This window comes from Equus asinus, chromosome 21 (genome assembly GCF_041296235.1).
Source record: "Equus asinus isolate D_3611 breed Donkey chromosome 21, EquAss-T2T_v2, whole genome shotgun sequence".
Taxonomy (NCBI): Eukaryota; Metazoa; Chordata; class Mammalia; order Perissodactyla; family Equidae; genus Equus; species Equus asinus.
This window is the reverse complement of record NC_091810.1, coordinates 44,203,821-44,223,912: the sequence shown is the minus strand read 5'-3', so window position 1 is coordinate 44,223,912 and position 20,092 is coordinate 44,203,821. Positions and strand designations below refer to the sequence as shown.

General features: G+C 44.3%; 1 protein-coding gene across 7 annotated transcripts in view; it reads right to left on the bottom strand.

The window, feature by feature from the left end:
- Positions 1 to 642: 642 nt before the first annotated feature.
- Positions 643 to 20,092, bottom strand: part of ERC2 (ELKS/RAB6-interacting/CAST family member 2) — a 912,338-nt gene continuing 892,888 nt past the window's right edge. For 6 of the 7 annotated variants that reach the window (XR_011496408.1, XR_011496409.1, XR_011496406.1 and 3 more), the window contains one exon: positions 643 to 3,596. The gene's annotated coding sequence lies outside the window, so the exon portion shown is untranslated. The remainder of the gene's footprint in view (positions 3,597 to 20,092) is intronic. The other variant, XM_070492830.1, reaches the window with a different exon arrangement.

Genomic DNA, 20,092 nt, shown 5'->3' with positions numbered 1-20,092 from the left:
TCTGGAACAGAGTCAGTTTCTCCCTTTGGAAACTGCTCCTCCTATATCCAGTGAGGCTGTCAATCACATGGCTTCACCCTCCCAACTCCCTTGAAAAATACAATTGGATGCATGATCCAAAGAGGACCAATGAGACCCCCTTAAGGGGCTGATATGGATGCTGGGAGACAGGGAGTCTCTCTCTAAAATCCAAGAATCCTCAAAGCTATTGTGAGTCATCCTTGCTGCTAAGTGGAAGGAACCTAATAGAGACCGACATGGGCTCCAAGGAAGGTGTAGAGGAAACAGGGAGACCGGTGGCGGGGGTGGGGGGGGGAGAGGGGGGGGAGAAGAGAGAAAAGGTGGGAAGGCGGAAGAGAGAGAGGGATAAAGGGAGAGAAAAAGACCAAAAGGGAAGGGAAAGAGTGAGAGAAGGAAGAAAGGAGACACCACCAATGACTTAATTTCTTCATACAAACCTTGAGATCCAGCTATGTGTGAAGGGAAATTTACACCTTGGCTTTTCCGGTACAGCGAGTCCATAACTTCCCTTTTCTATTTTCTTCAAGTCCATAGGTTCTTCAAATGGGGATCCATGACCCAAAAAAGATTAGAAACTACCACAATTGGAACATTTCTTAGAGATGGAATGAACTCACTTCAGAAAGAAACAAAGTTTATTTGATGAATATAAATAAGGCGATCAGCACAACATACTTCTCATACACATGATAACAAATTTATGAACTGTACATACCTTGTACATTGTACTTCTACTAGACACGAGGTTACAATGACTGGCTAATACATGCCCACTGGTAGTTTCTGAGGGTTCCTTAGTTTTATTTATTTTTTTCATATCGAAGTCCATAATCACATGGTCAATATCACAACCCACATGCCACTCACTTGAAGAAAAGTTACAAGAAGCACTATCAAATGAGGGTCTCTGAGAATTAGATACACTGACCCCTGGCAGCATTCGAACGCCACTCGGCACAAAAACATCTCAGATAGAGCTTATGTCAACACATTTGAGGTCTCGTCATAAACACTGTTTAAAAAGTAAATTGAAACCCACTTTCAAATGAAAGTTGACACGCTGTTAACGTGCATACTGGATACACAAAAATCATTAAATACAAAATCGAGACTGTACATCGAAATCAAACGGTATAAAGTACAAGCCTGCTTTTGCACAAAGCAAGAAGACCAACTTCTCCTAAAGGTTAGCCTCAACTTTTTTTTTTTTTTCAACTTCATTATGATTAGAGGGGAACCTGCGAAAGTTTGCGCAAAGGAAATAATCTTCCCAACATCACAGTGTTTGTTGTAAACCCAGAGACTATTTTTCATACACGAAAAGGGAATTTTTTTTGGTAACCCCAATATCAGAGACTATTTCATGAAATGGGAAAAGATGCTATGTTAGATAGAATTTAATTTTTAAAGGACTAAATGATATGCTCCCATAAAGGTAAGATCAATAATACTTTAAACCAACAAAAGTGGGGCCAAAAAATGACCCCCAAAACAATAGCTGTGACACAATTGGCACATACTTAGAAGGAGCTAACTATACACAGTTGGTTGCTTTTTCTGTTTCGAGGACTCTATTTTCCCTAGTGGATTTCCGACTTCCTACTTCAAGTATTCAGTTGCAGAGTTCAGATGAGGACCTGGCTGTAGGAGGCAGTGAGAACTGCCTATTTGAGGACACCCAAACTGTTCACGGGGATGTGTTTGTGGCCTGGGTTTTCAGTGCGACATTATGTCAAAATGTGCTAAATACGCTTGCAAAGAACTCTGCTCATTTCTCCAATCAAGGTCTAGATCCTCTAATAGGTAAAGGACAAAATTTTAAACATGAATGTATTTGGATTGTTTATGCAACACATAAGCTTTACATAGTTCGCTATACTTACTGACGACAAGAACAAAGCCAGAAGCGAGAAACCTGCTTGAATATATTACTCCTAATGCACCAAGGATGGACAGTGCAACTCAGACACAGCTTCATCTTCCCCCACAAACAAGGTGACTGTCTTAAATATCGCTATGGCTCCATGGGAGAGGTCCAGAGTTAACTGCACCAACACTTTAAAAAGTAACAATGACTAAATTCAATGCAAGACTTCGGGAACATCTGTTTAGAATCCTTTCCACAGCAGCAAAGAAAGACAACTATTTTATTAAGGCCACTCATGCTTAAATTCACGGTTTGTCTTTTAAAAATGCAGATTTTCATCTCCCACTTGCATACACATGGAAGAGTTTCTTCCATTGACAAGAAAATGGATCAATACAAGAGTTGCACATGTTTGCCAGACTTGGTCATGAGTTCTATGAAGTTCTAACAACTTTTAATTTTTTTTAATCTCCAGAGGAAGCAGTAGGAGTTTAGTTCCCCTTAGTACCATGTCACTGTATGTAAAAGACCTCAAAATTTGGTCTCTTTCCCTGGCATGTGCTTTGAATAATGACTCTGTACTCACAAACATGTTGTGTAGAGCTATATACAGATACACGGCTTTTGTGATAATTCCTCATTCATCAATGTTTTCATGTTTGATGCTGAAAATGCTTTGGAATCCATGTTGGAGACATTCAGAAAAAATGAGAAATGACCCTTCATTTACAGAAGATCTAAGCTTACACAGTTTGCACAGCATTTAGATCTTGAAGTGTAAATGAACCCCAGCTTCTTCATGGAGACCTGCTTGTACTGTACGGGAACGGTAAGAGCCTGAGGCTCGGCCACATCCCAGCCACGGGGGCGTGGGAACACACGGATAGAAATGTGCAGGTGCCTCAGGCTTTTGTCATTCCCCAGTACAAAAACAGGGCAGATAAAATTATGAATGATCAATTTAGATGTGCCATGCATTGTCAGAGACACACACCATGTTCTCATAAGGCGATTTCTTGGCAAGTATTAGTGGTTTAAAAAATTGATTTCATTTCCAACCTGGCCCAGAGGTAACTACTGGTTACACCATCAAAATGCGGTTCTTCAAACAGCAGATTAAAGAAATAGAGGAGGGTAAAGGCTCTCCATTTTTGGTGTTTTGGTTTCTTTGTCAAACATTCCATGCATCTTGGTACACAAACACTGCCAACACCACTCACTCACAGAATTTACACTTGTGGATAATCTAATGCATTAGGAATGACCACTTAGACTGAACCAGCAGAAGAACTGGAGATGAAGCTAGTTGTCCAACAGAAGCTGAATCCACGGTTAAAATCCCATGGAGTTCAAATGTATCCAATGATGTTGAAGTAATATAAATAAAATGCTATCAAATAATGACATTCAGAAGAGATGATCACATTTTCAATGCCCCAATCCTGACAAAAAACAGAGGATTTGTCATTTTTCTCCTCCTCCTCCTCCTTCCTTTCCAACATATCTGAATCCATGAGAAAGGACATGAGATGATGAAGGAAATATACAGTTGAACAGAATTGTGCTCAGTAATGGAAGTGAAAACCCCTCTTTCAGTCCTGATGGGCGTTCCAGGTGGTGACGGACAGTGATGTGAGCCACACCGCAGTAGATCATCAGAATATTGCTGCAGAGCTGCGTTTTTCCCTTTAGTCAGCCCTTCTGATAGCTGCAACAAGAAAGCACATCGTTTAGCAGGGAAAGGAACTGGCAATGGTGTCGGAGAGAATCCTGGCAGACGCTCCCCACGCCCCACCCCTGCACCCACCCCTCACCACTCTCTTTGGTTGGGGTTGGCTGGGATTGGGGAGGAGGCAATGGGAGGAAGCATAAAGGAAGGGTAATGTGAACGGAACGTTCGTTACATCCTGCAAACACATCTGAAAAGAGGCCCCTTTCAAATCTGTCACATATAGGCATAGATGCCTCTTGACAGGCAAAAAGACATTGAAAGGAAATATGCCAAAATGTTTCGGTGATTCTTTCTTTCTTTTTTAAATTTTTTTTTTTGAGGAAGATTAGCCCTGAGCTAACTACTACCAATCCTCCTCTTTTGGCCGAGAAAGACTGGCCCTGAGCTAACATCCGTGCCCATCTTCCTCCACTTTATATGTGGGACGCCTACCACAGCATGTCTTGCCAAGCGGTGCCATGTCCACACCAGGGATCTGAACCGGCGAACCCCAGGCCGCCGAGAAGCGGAACGTGTGAACTTAACCACTGCACCACCGGGCCAGCCCCTCAGTGATTATTTCTATGTGATCAGGTTATGTGTCAATTTGTTTCTCTCCACACTTTTCTACAATGAGTATGGTTTTTAAATTATTTTTAACATGACTTTACAGAGATTAGAGAGTTAAAGATGGTCAAGACACCAGAAAACTTAATGTCCACTTAAAGCCATGTAAGAGCAACAATTTAAAAGTATACTGGGGGCTGGCCTGGTGGCGCAGTGGTTAAGTTCGCACGTTCCACTTCTCAGCGGCCCAGGGTTCGCCGGTTCGGATCCCGGGTGCGGACGTGGCACCGCTTGGCACGCCATGCTGTGGCAGGCGTCCCACATATAAAGTAGAGGAAGATGGGCATGGATGTTAGCTCAGGGCCAGGCTTCCTCAGCAAAAAGAAGAGGACTGGCAGTAGTTATCTCAGGGCTAATCTTCCTCAAAAAAATTAAAAGAATACTGGACTCAGCAATTCCACTCTTAGGGATACACCCAGAAGAATGGAAAACAGGGACTCAAACAGATACTTGTACACAAAAGTTCGTAGCAGTGTTATTCATAATAGTCAAAAGGGAACAACAACTCCTGAGTGTCCATCAACAGATGAATGGATACACAAAATGTGTATATACATACAATAGAATATTATTCAGCCCTGAAAAGAAATGATGTTCTGACATACGCTACAACATGGATGAACTTTGAAGATACCATGCTAAATGAAATAAGCCAGACACCAAAGGATAAAGACTGTATGATTGATTCCACTTACATGAAATATCTAGAATAGACAAACTTCTAGATGCAGAAAATAGATTAGAGGTTACCAGGCGCTGGAGGGGAGGGTGGATTTGGGAGTTACTGCTTAATGGGTACAGAACTTCTGGGTGGGGTGATGAAAAAGTTCTGGAAATGGATAGTAGCGTTGGTTGTACAACTCTGTGTATGTACCTAATGCTGCTGAATTTACCCTTAAATTGGTTAAAATGGTAATTTTTTATGTGCATTTTACCACGATAAAAATATATTTTAAAAAATTATATTGGTATCTCCCTAAAAAGAGCAGAATGAAACAAAGTTGGCTTTCATCCCCAAATCCAGTGGTGTCTGGGTATGTTTAATCCTAAACATAAATACAGCAGAATAAACGCATCTGCATATTTCATGCCCTGGGGAACAGGTACTCGGGAGCAACCCAAGTTTTCTCACCATCCCAGTGAGGGGCCCTGGGTATGGAATACAACTGCAGCCTCGGAAGAACCAGTAAAACGGGTAAGAAGAGAGCAGCATCCCAAATCGACCCTCCAGATGATGACTTTCTTCCCTGCTGATGCTCAGCTTTGTGTGCCTGCGTCACTATCATTCACATATGGCCTTTGACTACTTCAGGAGTTTCCGGGCACATGGCAATAGTGCAGCTATCTGGGGAATATGGCAGGGAGGGGAAAGATCAAACACACACACTCACACACGTGTGTGCTGCTTTATACATACAGACTGAGCTGTCTGATTTGGCCACTGATACACAGCATTTCTCAAATCACACTGACTAATGAGTGTGCCAAAGTCCAGTGTCTGCACAGGTAGGCAGTTATTTCAAGCCATCGTTAACCAGCGCCAATGAAATATGTGGCTTGGATGAACTCTGTTAATTCATACTCTGAGGAGTTTGGTGTAACCCTTCTGGTTAAGAAACTTGAATCGGGGCAAAAAAATGACTTTTGCAGAGCCAGAAAACTAGGGAGTTCCTAGAGCGGATCATATTACTCATTCTGGCACATAAAATCTGCAAACTTTGTATGAAAATTGTAAGTCAGAGCACGCTTTCTGCTTCATGAGCTGTGCATAGCTCTAATTCTTTTGTGCATTAAGCATTTCTTAATCATCCTTTTAAAGGGCTGACCAATATATTAAAAGGCCACATGATTAAAAGGTAAAGAGAAACCCAAAGTAGTACTAAAATGCACCGGTCATATTTTACAGATGGAGAAACAAGTGAAAAATAATTACAATGAATGTCCGATGTCCTTGATGTTTTTCCAAGATAAAGTAGCAAAGAACAATCATTTATTCAGTTGAGAGAAAGATTTCCAGCTGGGTAACCGGTCACCGGGCAGAATACACTGCCTTACAAGTGCCGTGCACTGCTTCTGGGTAAGTTTTACACTGTGGAAAAGAGAACTCTCAAACAGTGTTGCCCCTTCTTCAATCAGACAATCCATTCACCAGAAAGCCTAAGCAGATTTGAGACGAAAAAAACTCAAATGACATTGCCAGCAGTTAGAAATGCAGATGATCCCTTGTTAAGGGGCAAATAAGTATACATTTTTAAAAAATTGTCTTTTAAAGGAATCCTGGCTTCCAGCAATAAGGCAATCTGGGCAGCCACTCACTGTGAGATAATCTCTGGACATTTCTCCCTCACCTGGATGGTCACCGTGGGCCCAACCTGTCCCCATGCATGCTCTGGCACGGCACACAACGCTGCCTTCTCACCTGTGCAGCCAACAGTGCTTTTTCAATAACAACACCTACTTCACCTTGCATTCCCCCTTTACAACCTTCCTTTACAATCCCATTGCCCTCAGGATGGAGGATGGACTTCTGGCCATGCTGGGGAGGGTCCCTCTGGCCTCTCTCTCTCCAGCTCCACGCTTCATGTTCCACCTATGCTGAAGTGGCTTCTGCAGTCCTAAAGCTTCCTCCTCTCCTCATCTCACTAACTTGAAGTACTGTCTGACATGCATTTAGGCCAACCCTTGACCTGATGGATTCCTACTTATTCTTCAGTATCAGTTTAGATGCCACTTCTTCTCTGGAAGCCTTTCCTGACCTGCCTGAGTGTGGGATGCAGCACAGGAAGTCTCACACATAAACTGCACTGTTCCCTTCTGGTGACTTGTCTAGACTTTTACTATCCAATATGGTAGCCACTGGTCACATGTGGCTACTCAGCACTTGAAATATGGCTCGTCCAAATTGAGACATGCTACAAGTGTAAAATACACACTGGATTTTGAAGATTTAGTATGAATTTAGCTTTTTCATATGGATTTCATGTTAAAATGACATTTTGGATATATTGGGTCAAATTAAATATATTATTACTATTAATTTCACGTATTTCTTATGATTCTTCTTAATGTGTCTACTAGAAAACTCAAAACTACAGATGTGGCTTGTATATATTTCTATTGAATAGCCCTGGTCTAGGCTATAAGTTCTATGAAGGCAGGGGCAGGCCAGTCTTGCTCACTTAAGATCCCCTGTGCCTTGCACTGTTCATGGAACAAGTACATTCAATCATTCATTCCATAGGTAGGAGAGGGTGCCTAGAGCAGGCAGAATCCTACGGTCACTGCCCCCTCCAAAGATTCCAGCTCTAATCCCTGGCACTGGGGCTGTGAACATCTCACACCATGATTAAGCTACCTTACAGATGTAATTAAGGTTACTAATCAGTTGATTTTAAGTTAGTCAAAAGAGAGATGATCTGAGTGGACCTAATTTAACCAGAGGAGCTGTTTAATAGCAGAGACTTTTCTTAGATTGTAGCAGAAGAAGAAGTCAGGGAAATTTAAAACAAGAAGGATTTACTGTGCTGAGATGGAGGGAGCCATGGGACGAGGACCTGAGAATGTCCTCTAGGATCCAAGAGGAGCCCCCAGCTGACAGCCAGCAAGGAAACAGGGACCTCAGTCCTTCAACCACAAGGAACTGAATTCTTCCAACAACGAGAATGAGCTTGAGGTGAGTGCTGCCCCAGTGCTTCCAGGTTAAAGTCCAGCCTGGCCAAGACTTTGACTTTGGGCCTTATGAGACTCTAAGGAGAGAGCCCAGTGGAGCTCAATTGGTCTTCTGACCTACAGAACTTCAACACAAGTGGGCGTTGTTATAAGTCACTAAGTTTGTGGTAACTTGTTATGTAGCAAGAGAAAACTTACATAGCTCCTCTGTGTGTCAGGCAGTGTGCTCAATGCCAGGGATATAATAGTAAAAAAAACAGACAAAATCTACATCGTCATGGAGCCTGTATTTTCGGGAGTAAGACAGACAATAAACATACAAAAGTCAATAAGAGAATGAGGATTTTTAAAATTTGTGCCTCGAAGGAAATGAACAGCGAGCTATGAGAGGCATGTTTAAAATGTATTGACTATATGACAATAATGGTGTAACTTTTTTGATACGGAAATATGTTCACAATTTTTCAATGGAAAAAGCAGATTACAATTCAATATGTATAATTCAATCTCCTTTTTGCATCAACATACACATAAGCATAAACACTTGCAAATGCTGATGCCAGAATATTGTTAATAATTATCTCTGGGTGGTGTTTTTAAATTTTCCCCCTTTAGAATTTTTTGGGTTGTATTTCTCGGATTGTTCAAACCAAAGAATGTGTAACTGGTATCATAGTAGAATAGAAAGTTAATTCCATGGTGAAAAAAAAATCAGTATTGGGTGGGATCAATGCTCTTGACTTGGTTCTTCCGCAGAGGACCGTGTGGTTGTGCGGCGGTGGGGGCGCGAGTAGGGGTGGAGCGGACAGGCTGAGCACAGCAGTAAGATTCCGCCTGGGACAAGCACCCCCAGGAGAGCAGGCTGTAAACGTGTAGTGTCTCACAAATATTCCTTCAGACTGTTTTTCTTTGGAATAAAGACACCTGCCCGATTATGGGTTTCTTCTCCTGCCCTTTCAGTAGTGATTTGCAGAAACAGGCTGGGAGAAAGGGGTCTTTGGTAAACACGGAGGGGTTAAAGGGGAAACTGTTTAATAACAGTAGTAAAACGCAGGCTATTTTTGACATCTGGGTTAATGTCCATTACGCTCCATGTGCTCTCCAAATGTGTGCAGCGTGCCCCCAGGTACAAAAACAGACACCCATTCACAACGGCTTCAGATGCCCCTGACATTGCACATGGTGCCCACATAAAAGGAGCCCCTGATTGGCTAATTAACAAGGTCTGAAGAGAAGAGCTGTTCATTCCGGAGGCAGCGGGCATCCTGCAGAACAGCTCCGCTAAGCGACTCTGCTCATGGGAAAACCCAACAGAGTCGTTTCTGCTCCAAAAAAAAAAAAAATTCTGTAACTACATCTGTGTTATTACTTAACATCTTTTAAAATGGGGCGGAATGGGTTTCCCGTTTTCCTCATGAAGATTTATTTATTATTGTTGTGATCAAAGTGGCAACAAATTATGTTAAATCATTTAATTTTCTTGATAGGAGCAACCACCTTGAAGCCATAATTCAAAAATATGAGTGGAGAGCAACATTTTACCTTGTGAGTGGCCTCCTACAGCTCCACAGGGCAATAAAATGTAACACTTCAGAGCCCAAAGGACTGGGGCTGGGGTGGGGGTGGAGATGGGCGCAGCAAGGCTTCAGCTCAGAATTGCAAACTGCTGTTAGGGATGACAGGGCTTGCTGGGCGGGATGGGGCCATTGAGAGGGTCTGGATGTGGATTTCATCTTCGATTTCTGTGCCCGGGGTCCAACTCAGCCACAATGTTTTAAATGAAGGAAATCAGATGAATTCAGATATGCACATCAAAATGGCAGCATACACTGCTACGTGTCCTTAGGATTGATTTTTGCCATTATTATTGTGGTCAGAATTATTAATAGCTAAGGTTTGGTGCATGCTATCTGCCACAGGGCTCTGTGCCTTCACATGAATTATCTCCAACAAGCCTGACAGCACCATGAGACTGACCAGGTTGATCGCCCCTTACATAGAGGAGGAAAGTGAAGCTTAAGGGAGCTGAATGCTTTTAGTCAAATTCTCACCTTCCTGGGGCCTTAGTTGAAGCTACATCTTCTCAGCTCCTGAGCCCAGTCTCTTTACCATGAGGTCAGGATTTTCCAAACCTTGGTCTTTTGTATTCCACCATCCCAATTTTTGTAATCTCTCCATAATACCTGTCACATTTAACTAATATTTTTCTTCAAAAATGTTTTCTAAAAACTTAAACATATTTCCTTAAGAAAGATTTATTTTAAGATCATAATACCAGCAGAATTTGTCTAATAGATATTACAGTAATAGCATAGCTATCAACATAAAAGTGCTTGTCCACAAAACACCTAAAACAATCTTCTCGTGGACATGCAGGCCCCCTGCCCACCCCAGCCCTGCCTCGGAGACCATCCCCACGGCCCGGTGGTGGTGTTCTCCAGCAGGCAGCACCTGGCACGTGTCGGCTGGGCCTACACCTATTTCCATACCCAGGCCCCCAGCCATCCCCAGCCCCGCCTCAGCTGTGAGGCCCGGCTACTACGCATGGGTTTTTCTGATTTCTTCTCAAGGGCAGACGGCAGCAGAACTAAAAATCAGAAACCTGCCACTCATCATCAGCATTAGGTACTCTATGTAATTTTTTAAACATTGGTTGAGTGGAAATGTGCTTTTAGTTGTAATTCTTTCCTAAGAGAATACCTTCTTTAACCTGAGAGGGTGCCCATTGACCAAAGGCCTTTGCCACTCTGCCCCAGGACTTCTCAGCCTTGGTACTGTGGACGTGTGGGCTGGATCAGTCTTTACTGTGTGGGCTCTCCTGTGCACGGTAGTAGATTTAGCAGCATCCTGGCCACGGCCCATTAGATACCAGCGACATTATCCTCTCACCCAGTCATGACAATCAAAAACATCTCCAAATATTGTCACATATTCCCTTGGGGGCAAAATTACCCCCAGTTGAGAAAAATTGGTCTAATCTTAATTGTTTTTGTACGCAATTGGTTGACTGTGCTGTTTTAAATATAATTATATTTTGGTAAGATATGAGTATGCATACATGCATCTACCAACCTATACAAAGTACGAATACTTTTGTAGAAATAAAGGTCTGTTTCTAAGCTGCCATCATATTATTTCAGACACCACTGATTGAAAAGTCCTGTGGAAATAGGTATAAGCCAAGTAATAAAAATAATGACAATGTACAACTTATCTGACAAAATAGAAATGCCACAATCCTGAGATAGCAAGACACAGAAGACACTTGCTGAACTAAGAGGAAAGGTAAAATCAAGTTTAAATTTATAGCATTCCTTCAGTGTCCCTCTAGGAGTTTGGCATTTTGCCAGGGTTCCTTGTTAAAAATTTGTTAAACGTGTTTGGCATTAATGCAAACACAAAGTGGCCATTTGTTACAAATTCTATTGGAATGCATTCATTTAAGGCAATGAAGTCGTTACTAGAAAAGAAAAAAAAATGTTCATTAAGTACATTTTAAAAATACAATGATGTATGCAGTGTGTAACTGTGGCGCCCTGGTGGCTATATAAATCGCTGACAGAATAACCACACATTGTGTTTAGTTTGAAATTGGAATCTTTTAAACATAACTGATAGAACAAAAACTGGTTTTGTTTGTTGTCAAAACCAATGTTAGTCTTTCTTTCCTGAACTAGTTAAAATAACCAAAAGTTTGGCATACAATTTCTAACATCTCAAATCACTGAATCGTATAGGTTAAAAAACACTTTGGGAATCTTTAAGGGTGCTGCAAATGACGTCAGACAGGAGGGCTGATTCAACAAACACAACACAGGGACCATGGAGAGAGGAAAAGTGCCCGAGTCATCCCGGAGAAGCCCACTCAGAGAGGGCCCATACCCCTGTGCCCTCACAGTTGTCTGAGCTTATGAGGTTACCTGTAGAGGGAAAACCATCCACTTTCATTACTGAGACAATGGAATCCTATGAGCAAATATCCTAAGCTTTGTGTGTAGAACTTCCACCTTGCTGTCCCGCCCTGACTCGTTCACACAAAGGAATTATTGCTGAGTAATGGTGACTCCTCCGCTCCCTGAAGAAATGGTTGGAAAGCTCAGCTGTGGGAGAGAGGGGCTATTTGACATTATGCAACATTCGGCCCTGCAACACAGCTTGAGTGGATGGTGGTGTGGAATGCGCCATCTCAGGGGTCCTGGACGCTTGCAAAAGCCAGTCCTAAAGATAAATAGAAAACTCCCCCTTCACAAGACTGTTCAGAAATTATTCACTGCTTTTTTCCTCTCCTCCTCTCTCACTCTGACATACTTATTGCCCTCAAAGTGTCCAGATAATAGAATTCTGGTGGTCCTGAGAGCCACAAGCCCAAATCCCCATGGTCCCCAAATCTCTCTTTAGGTTGGCCTCTTTCCCCATCTGAGTTGGGTATTATCCAGGCTGCCCAGGGTCTCTCGGTCCCAAACCCTTGAAACTTCACGCTAGTTCAAGAGTAAACTTAGACAAGTCCTGCACGTGACCTGGAGAAGTTTGCCCTCCCCTGCACAAGTGCAAAACAGGACCAAGGGGCAAGAACAGGGAGGAAATGTTGATCTCCAGGAGCAAAAAGAATTCATGATACAAAAGGTAAGAAACACACCCAAGTGTTACAGAGCACGTCTTGCTTTTATACCATTTGGTGGACCCTCTTTTAGGAAACAATACACAAATAGTTGACTGTTTCAAACTTGACAAAAGTATCTGGCCACGTGACCACATCATTAGGGTCCCTCCGGGAGCCTTAGAAAAGGTCTGTGTACTTGAGGGAGCCCGAAGCTTACGCCCCATTAGCTTCGTGATAAAACCTTTCTACCTGCAATTAAAGTTTATTTTTGAGACGGCATTTTCAAATTCAAATGAGAATAAAGGAAAACATTTTTTCAAGTCCCTTACAGACAAGAATTCAGCTTTAGGATGATCTGGCCATGGCACACCAGGGCAACAGGGAGACATCTCTGCAGCCTGGGTGCTAAGAAAGCTGTCCTGGGCAGGAATGAGATGTCCCTCTGAGAAAAAGGAGCCGGCAACGCATTTTGGAGAATTTGAAACATGAAGAAACAATTTGATATCTCAAGTTTGCCGACCAGAAGTGGCTCAGATGACAAGTGTTTACAACAGGATCTTCATAGAGCCAATAATGGCAATTAGTCCCCAGGATTTGAAGGCGTCCTTCCCGCCTCACCGAGGTGGAATGCCATTTACTCTTGGGCTGGCGACTAATTAGGGGTCTCTTTTGAAGATCAAGGTTTTGCGATTCCTGCTTCTTAATAACATGGTTTGCCTGTCGGCCACCTGGGTCCAGGCGAGACCTCCCTTTCCCCTTCCCCAAACAGCAGGCACTGCCTTAGGCCAGGAACAAGTGTGGGCAGGAAAACACACATTCAGCCGATTGAGCAATTTAACCTCTTCACCACCAAGGTCCTGCAACCCAGTGCTTGAGTCAGCTGCCCAGAAATGCAGACAGTTGACCTCCTTACTCAGGCAGGGCTGAAGGCCTGGGTGTGAGGCAAAGAAACTGCCGTCAAGGCACAAAGGCCGTGCAGCATGCTTTCTCATAGAAGAGAGGCAGGAAGACGCCACTTTTCCAGACGAGTGGCCAATCAAGAGGCTCTTTGCATTTGCTTCAGGTTGGGCCACTTCCAGAATGAACTTTAGAAGTGACTAGCTAAAGAAAGCTGGAGACAGGGGGAGGACAGTCAAGTTCACCTTCTGGAGCTCTAACCTAACTGGTCATCAGACCCAAGAGGCTGAGGGGCCTGCATCTGCAGCCCTCTTGCCAGGGCCCCGTGGCCTTGCTCTATGCGGCTGGGCTGGCTGCTATGCTCTTTAAGGCAAGGGAGTGGGGAGCCAAAACAGCAGGAAAAGTAAGCTGCACAGAATTAAACTTGTAACAACTTGGGCAAAGCACAAACAGCGAGTGAGGTTGGTCCTTGGGCTGTTGACACACTCTGGCCGAGGTTGGTTGTGGTCACTAAACCCATTAGCGTTCCGATGTGGCAACAGCTAATGCAGCAAGTTCAATGTGTTTTTGTTTAATTCCTAAATGCTGGGTGCACGCCGACAAGGATGGCTGCTGAAGGCAGGCAACCCTGCTGCCATAAACACAGTCATCATTGTTGGTGAGCTCAAATTCATTTTTTAAGCTATTTATTTTTGGCAGATAGCAGCTGAATGGACTTTTGCATTTGATTACAACTGTACTTTAATTTCAACTTGCTTCAAACTTTTTTGTGTTTTCTAAGCAACCACCAAATCAGAGTTTCCTGCAACAAAAGGGATCAGCCTTCTTGGGGGTGGCGGGGGAGACCGCTTTGGTAGGTGGAAAGGGAAAAGGGTGATATATCAACAGAAGCCAGCAACCAGCTGAGTGAAGTCAGGCCTTTGAGAGAGATTCGGAATCCCTGAGCCCTCTAAGCCCTAATCCACACCCACCTGCAAATAAGGGAAGAGGAGACGAGCTACCTCATTGGGATCCATAGAATTGGAAGCGAAATAAGTTCTCAAATGAGACACAAGGGCAAATTCAGTTTAGATTTTATATTGTCTTCAAGCTGTGTTTACGAATAGTATGAGAATCCATTCTTCCTTCCTCCTTCCCTCCCTCCCACAATTTTTAAAGCATCTACCAGGAACTATGCTACGTATTGGGGACATGTGGCTGAATGAGACAGACATTAGCTCTGACTTCATGGAATGCACATCTAGTGAGCATGTCAGACATTACATTCAACAAATAATTAAACTGAACATATGAGTAATTAATTAAAATTGGGATAAGTACCAAGGAGGAGAATGCCCTGCCAACATTCATGGAGCACAGACACTTTCATGTCATCCAGTCCTTACACTCTGAAGAGTTTGCTGTTGTTAACCCACTATACACTCCAGAAACAGGCACAGAGACGTAAGGTTGCACACTCAAAGTCATACAGCCGGTAGGTGGTGGGACCATGGTGTGATCTTGCACACTGAGATGTCAAATCCCCAGCTTATAGGAGCACGTTGGGGTCCTGACCTGGTCGGACGGGAGGGTTGGAAAGACTTTCCAAGGAAGTAGCATCTTCAGCGGTGTACATGTACATACTGGAAGAACACGGCTTCCTCCTCCTCTTCCCCTCTTCTTCCTCTTCCTCTCCTTCTCTTTCTTCCTCCTCCTGTTCTTCTCCCTCTTCGTCCTTTCCTCCTCTTCCTCCTCCTTGTTCCTCGTCCTGTTTTGCACCATGCTAACTGAAAAGTAAGTCTGTGGATTTCTATGCATTCCTAGGGTTTTGCCAAACTCTCTGTCCTTTCAAATGGATTTTTAGCTGGTGCTGTTTGTCTTCCCACACAAGCTCACCTACAGCCTCCTTCAAAAGCTTCCCCTCCTGAATATCAAGGCACATGCATCCTCCTCTCCTCCAAGAGTTTGCATTATGGCCTTCCAACTTCACGGTATTGGGGATGATTAATCACTTTTAAATATGAAAAAAATTAACATGTCTGAAGCATTCTTCTGCGCTGTCAAAGGTTTTGCCTTAACATGGATCCAGAATGTCTCCCTTTCCCAGTGATTCCAAAGCAATACATTTTCTGTTGGAAATTCAACTGCAGAAATCCCATCTAGAAGCCTTAAGCAATATATCTTAACATCTTAATTTCATTTAGGAGGAATGCAATGATTGATCATTTATCATCCTGAGATTGAGTGAACTATCTGGAGGATTCCAATCTATTGCTTCTATGCAACTGATGGGATATTCACATGTCTTCTGGCTGCATGAGGGCTTTGGGGTCCAAGTTGTCTTTGAAGGAGTGGGATGCTAAAAAGATTACTGAGGGAGGGTCTGCCTTTACCGGCAAAGTATAACTCCAAGGCTTGACTTGCTTCAAATTAGAGCCTCCCCCAGTGATGGCCAGGATGTCTGCCGCTGAATTACTCCCACTCCTCCATCCTGACACATGAAATCTTGCCTTCCTGCCCTTCTCCTTTCATAGGTAACCTTGAAAGGCCTGGGGAAAACCTTGACATGAAATCCATCGGCATTGGTGGGACTTAACTTCTCATTCATGAGATTTTTATTTAACCTAAAGCTGCTTTGTGAACAAGGAATTTTTACTGCAGTATAAACAAAATGGCACCTTCCTGGGACATCTGGGTCAGGCCATTGGCCTCGTAGCTGCCATTTTGGTTTCCATATAGGACATCATTATAATCTCTTCATGTTGGGCAGGGTTGCTTAGTCAACAGGAAAATTGGCCAGAATCCTATAGAACAAGATTTTGGAGTGTCTACAGTACCACTGATCTTGTGCTAGATGTGTAGGTGGGAGTAGGCAACAAAAACATGGTCTTCAAATTCAAGTACATGTCCCAAAATGGTAGATTCCAACTGAGTACCTACTATGTGTTTTACATAGCATAGGTTTTAAGAAACCCAGAGAACAAGATGCTTCCAAAAATCACAATCCATCTCTGCAAACATACTCATGCATAGAGTTACTCAGGAAGCCCACTGTCCAATGGACCACCTTAAAGGGAAACAATGATGTCCGCGCCAAAGAATGAAAGAATGAGGAGTTTTAGAAAAGCAGAGGTTACTTCTGAGGGAATCTAAGGCCAGTCACATTTGCACAGTGCTAAAAAGCAGACAAGCTCTCTGGTTTGAATTTAGGTTTAAATTCCATGCCAAAGTCTGCCCTTGTCGGTCTGCACAAAGCACAAGTCCCGTGGCTGCAGCCCTTGGTCTCCCATCTCCACTCTAGCTCAGGGATACAAGTGAACTCTGTAATCCTCACTGGGACTGATGGGCTCCAGGCGGAATTGAGAGAAAGTTAACGATGGGCCCCTCAGGCGGACTCAATCTCCCATCTGTTATGAAGCTTCTGGCTATCACAAATGTTTCCAACTTAGATGTGGAGGTGCCCTGAGAGGGAATTCCTGTACTGCTTTTGTCCTGGTCACTTTGAAGATTAAAGAGGGGAAAACACATTTTCATAATACGGGAACTGGCGGGAAGTTTCCCTATTAAATCCCAAGGTCCTGGTAGGCGGGGGCTGGGTCTAACTCTTCCAAGACAGGCCTGGCATCCAGGACTGAGGGCTAGGAAATGCTTTGGGGAAGAACTGGGCCAGAGATCAAGGAGCTGGGGCATGACAAAGTGGACACCTGAGGCATGACACCAGTAGGTTCTGGGAGCACCCTTTGAGCCACTTCTGAAGCCCAATATGGCAGGGATCCAAAGTCCTCTAGCAGTCCCCATGTGACCTGGGGATCCACCAGAAGCCTCGGCTTTGTTGCAGAGAACTTCTTTAGCATCCAACGCTGTCTGAAGTTGCAAACCCTTGCAAGAGCACACGAAATTCCTGATTGGCAGTGCCGATCTATGAATATAGATTCCTACTGCAGGAGAAGGCACAGAGCTGGATCCTCCTTCAGGATTCTGCACGTGCAGTCCCTGAGGCCTGGAGCACTTTTCCAATCATCCTTCACCTGGCTATCTTCTGCTTATCCTTAGATGTCAGCTTAAACGCCACTTCTTCAGGGGAGCCTTTCTTGACAATTGTTCATGATGAAATCCCCTTGCCAAACACTCCCTCAGCACTCCCTCCTGCCTCTCCCCCTACCTGCTCCTGCTTCCAAACAATTTGGCATCCTGCGTGTGTGTTAGTATTTGATTAATGTCTGATCGCAGCCTCAGCTGCCTTCACTAGGACAGGCTGCGTATGTGTTTCTCACTGCAGTATTTCTTATCCTTCCTCACCTTCGCCTGGTGAGCTTCCTGGTCATGGCCCTGGGCTGCATCATCAGACTGTCCCAAACCAGGGGCTTCACTGGGGCTGCGCTGGGCTTGTGGAAGGACTCCTCATAGATCAGAAGTAGCTGCATATCTTCTGTCCAATGACTGCTTCTCTTTCCTGAGTCAGTGGCCGGTGATGCCCAGACCCTCCAGGAGCAAGGCTGTCAGGAACCAGCAAGGTGAGGTCAAGGGCACCTTACTCCTAAACATGTGGAAGGCTGCTGGAATATGACAGGGATACTGGGACTCAGACCCAGGTCTGCCTGCATCTCACCATAGTGGGGAGCAAGTCCCAGGCTGTGGTTCAGCCAACCTGGGTAGCTGTCCAAGCTCAGACACCATCTACCTTTCTGTACCCACTCAGGTTACTCCATTCGCGGACCCTCGGTCTCTCATCCAAAGATGATGGATGGGAGGGGTGACACTGTCCACCTCAGAGGGTTATCATGAGACAGGGTCTAACAGAAGCTCTGCACATGTGAACCACCTATCACTTCTTTCCCTTTCTGGTTTTGGTGACCTCAGGTAAATCACTTAACCTCTCTGAGCCTCAGTTTTTTCATCTACACTGTGAATATAATAATTCAAACCTCTCCAGGGGGTTGAGATGATAAAATAAAATGAGCTCCCCTATAGAGACCCTAGACCAATGCCTGACACGTAACAGGTTTTCGTTGACCAGCAGTTCTTGTCACTTTCCCCTCTACACTAGTCCATACAGAGCAGAGAGATGAACATCAGGACCAGCTTGATCCAGAGTACATAAAGTACCAGGCTGGAATGTTTGTGCCTTGGTTATTTGTGAGCTGGACCAGAGCCTGGTCTTCTTCATGAAAGGAAGAATGCAGAGCAAAGAAAGAGCACATAACAGGGGCCTGGAAGGAACAGTGGCAGAGGAACCCAGAGCCTCCTGAAACTGGAAACTCCACGCCTCCGACCTGGGGCACCTCCCGCAGCAGCCACGCTGGCAGCCTCACCCTTTCTTTTTGGGCTCTTCCTGTTGGCACAGCCCACCCGCTGTACAAAGCTTCGGCAGGGTTTTTTCACGGCTCCAGCTGTTAGATAAACTTTCAAGGATATTTCTGTGGCAGGTACAAACCTGGACAGGAAGCCTCAGGAAGAAATCCTAAATTAATTATATGTCAACATTTAAGACACAAGAAGGAGCAGTTGTCATAAATTTTTGGGAGGTTAGAATCCAATTTTAGTTGTAAATGCGGGCGAGCTCACTGACTCATTTGTGAACGGGTGCCAAAAAAATGATATATTTTACATTCTTTCACAGCTTGTTTTGGCTAAACACAATGAAAAAAGAGTGGGGGGGAGATTATAGTCTTTATTCTTCAGTGGGCTGATGTGTTCAATCATGCGAAAGAGCTACACCACACATGTGCCAAGGCAGAAGAACTTAGCTCAGTTTACCCATTTTTCTGTTGCTTTCCACCCTTACTGAGAAAGGAAATGGGGCTGAAAACTCAGAAGCAGGCCGTGGCACACATCACCTGCAGCAACGGCCCAAGGCTGAACTTTCCTGACCGCAAACCAAGACTCCCCCAGGAACTGCCCACCTGGTTTATCTTCAGTCCTGACCAAACCCTGCCATAATAATGGTCTCTAAAACATCATTTCTCTGAGCGTTTGTCCCTCGTTGAATTCGGTGGCAGGCAGTCATTGGCAGAAAGGCAGAAAAGTCTCCTTTCACTTTCATAAAACTAGGAAGGTGGCTGGGCTACTGTTAGTTTTGCTTTCTGCTTACTTTCTCATTCATTCATTTAATCAATTTTTCCATTCAAGAAGCATCTATTTTTGCTGGCCATGAGCTAGGACTGGGCATTCAGTGGGGAGTAAGACAGAGACTCTGATCTTAAAGTCTTGCAGCCAAGTCAGAGCCACAGGCGAGTAAAGCAACAACTGCAGGACAAAGTGATCTGTGAGCAAATAGGGGCAGCTGGGGAAGGAGAACACGGGTGCCAGGGAGCCCCGAGGCATGTGGTGCAGCATCAGGGAGGGTCAGCAAGGATTCCCCTTAGGGGCTAACTTCCAGGTTGAGAGGCGAGGACCAATAAATAGGAGTTAGCCAGAGGAAGAGGGAAGAAAGGAGCTTGCTGATCAGAGAAGCAGTGTCTGTAAAGGCCTGAAATAGAGCCGGACCAAGGCTACTCACAGAACTGCAAGCACCAAGCACGGCCAAACACAGACTGAACACGGGCTGTGAAAGGGGAGATGGGAGCAACAGGGCAGTGAGAAAAGCAAGGCTAGGCCATGCAGGACTCTGTGGCTACATGGAGGAGATTGGACACTTCCCTGAGGGCAGTGGGACACAGTGGAAGGGGAATGATCTGGCCAGCTGTGTGATTTGGGAGGGTCCCTTCCGGGAAAATGTGGA